Here is a 3,123-nt window from a genome sequence, read left to right as displayed (position 1 = left end):
TTATACATGGCAATCATACATTTCACAATCATAACATTCAATTCAAACATATAAATATGCAAAACTTAGTTACACGAACTTACCTCGATAATTGTTCGTGTATGCAAAATCTATTAATCCGACACTTTTTCTTTTCATCGATATAACTCCGTATTTGGTCTATCTGAATCTATACGAATGAATTTAAAATTAATTTAATACAATTCATACTCAATTCAATCCAATTCACACCTTAGGAAAAATTACTATTTTGCCCCTATACTTTTGATTAATTACAATTTCATCCCTAGGCTTGGAAAATGAAATTTATGCAATTTAATCCTTATTCCAAGCCTAGCCAATTTTTACATGTAACAATAGCAGCCCATGTATTTCACAAAATTTCAAATTTTTCTATGAATTTTACATCTTTTCAATTTAGTCCCTAAATCATAATTTCATAAAAGTTCCATTTACAAAAGTTGTTTACCTATCAACAACCTTTAATTTTCTTCCATAAAACTTCATAATTCATACATACTCATCCATGGCTAAACCCTAAAACTTTGATAACTTTACAAATTAATCCCCGAGTAGCTAGATTAAGTTATTACGATCTCAGAAATATAAAAATTACTAAAAACGGGACAAGAAAACATAGCTAATTCAACCAAATAAGTTTTCTCAAAACCAAAGTTCCATAGCTAGGGTTTCCATATATTTTTATTTGGGAAAGATGATGAAATAAGATGATATTAGATTTTTATCATCTTTAATTATTTCTCTTTTCAATTTAGTCCTTTTCTTTTCTTAAATTTCCAATGATGAATCATCACACTTATCTACTAGCTCCACTTATTGGTCCATTTATCATATAAGGACCTCAAATTTTGAATTCCATTGCTATTTGATACCTATAGCTACTAGAATCCAACTTTTGCACTTTATGCAATTTGGTCCTTTCTGTTAAATTAAACATGTAATCGGTAAAATTTCTTTACGAATTTTCCATATGATATTTCAATCATAATGCTGACTATGAAATAATATTAAAATAATTTTCTTTTTAGACTCGGATTTTTTATCCCAAAACTACTGTTCCATTTCACTGAAAATGGGCTATTACACACAACCTTCTCCATTAGTGTTTCATATTTCTTTAGATAACTATCTTAAGGTGGCAGAAGAAAGAAAACATATAAAAAAGGTTTCATGCACATTGGCAATAGAAAGCCTTATGCATGAGATGATTTGCACACGTCAATATATTTGTTTTGCAGTTAGAATGGTGAGTCGATACCAGGTGAATCCTAGACCTAAGCATTGACAAAAAATAAAGCATTACTCAAGTATTTATGAAGAACGATGGATTATATGCTAGTATATTTTGGAGGGGACATAACACCTTTTGGATATATGAATTTGGTCTTCTAGACTTATAGGGGTTTGAGAAAATCGAAATTAGACTATGTTTGTTATAGGAGGCAAGGCATAGTTTAGAGGAGTGTTAATAAAACTTGTATTGTTGCTTTCACTATGATGGCCAAATATATAGTTGCTTCAGAAGCAACCAAAAAAGCTACTTTGCTTCAGAAGAATAGTTCTTAGTATCGAAAAAGATTATCATACTATTTTGCAATAACAATGTTGCCATAGCTAATACTAGGGACCAAGCATCATAAAAGGAAAAAGCACATTGATCACAAGTGGGTCAAAAAAAGTGGCGGTATAGGACTCCCTTTCCCATGAAAAAGTTATCAAACACACCTTTGAAAAGACTTAAGTGAACCATGACTCCTCGAATTTAATTAATTTAGAATTTTAGATGAGAATTAAACTCTTGCATAATTCATCTATAAATATATATATGTTTTTTGAAATTTAGCATGCCCAGAATATTAAAGGAAAACTCTGTAAAAAATTACTGGTATTTAATTTGAGTAATTTTTCTTGTACTATAATTTCTATTTTTCATGATTTTTGAATCTTGATTGGGAGTAATTATAATTGTGATCATCTAGCAATTATAATTCAAGATTTAGAGAGTTAAGATTTTCTATTTAGCACATAATGAGATTGCAATACTCTCTTTGGGAGAGTCTCGATTTTGTCCTTGTTCGATTTTTTGTTTTAGAACCTACTCTCTAAGTAACTATGACTTTAAGAATAGTGAAGAAGATCAATTGGTTGAAAGTGTGAAAAGTTCAGACTTCGGCTTAACTTTATTGAAAATTTTGGTGACCTTGGTGATTTCGGATCTCCTTGCAACCTTAGCACAAGGCACTTATTTGGTCAAATTTATTGCTATAGATATCATAACAAAAATTCCATTTTTAAAATTTTTAAAATTTCATTGCGCCAACTCTAGCATATTTTTTAATTGTTTTCCAACATATTATTCATATACCATTATAATATAAATATATATGTTCACTTAATGGCAAGAGTATTATGTGGTAGACATGAGAGTTTAGGTTTGATCTCAAACAACCCCATTTCCCTCTTTAATTAATGTGAGAGAGTACCTCAAATAATTAATTTTTTTTTCTAAATACAAAATTTAGATCTAAAATATAATTTTTCTTCCCCATAGTGATCAGTGTAAAAAAGCCTACATCTAAATTACCACTTTACCTGTGAAACAAGCATTCGCAAAGTGTTTAGTTTTAAAAATAAATGAGAAGTTAAACTCTTCAAATTTAATTAATTTAGAATTCCATATGAGAATTAAACTGTAACAGCCCAGTTTAGACTCTAGTTGGAACAGTGGTTTCGGGACCACAAATTCGAGTTAGAAAAATATTTTAATATTATTTTCCGTGCTTATAGAATGTGAATTGACATGTGTGAAATTTCTGTGATTTAATTTATCTGTTTGTGTGCTTAATTTACAAAAAGGGCTAAATCGCATAAAAAGTTAAAGTGGCATTCTCATTTTTAATATGTTAATTTGTTATGATTTGATTTATGGGAAGTTCTTAAAAGGTTAATATGCCATTATAAGGCTAGTGGACATTTATGTCCATGATTCAAGTGTTTATATTAATATTTCATTAAGGCTAAATTAGTAATTCATTAAATCAAAATGAATTAAGTGAATAAGGCCAAAATGTTCATCATTTTCAAGTGTTCTTCCATTGAAAT

Source organism: Gossypium hirsutum, chromosome D05 (assembly GCF_007990345.1).
Source record: "Gossypium hirsutum isolate 1008001.06 chromosome D05, Gossypium_hirsutum_v2.1, whole genome shotgun sequence".
NCBI lineage: Eukaryota > Viridiplantae > Streptophyta > Magnoliopsida > Malvales > Malvaceae > Gossypium > Gossypium hirsutum.
This window is presented reverse-complemented; position numbering follows the sequence as displayed.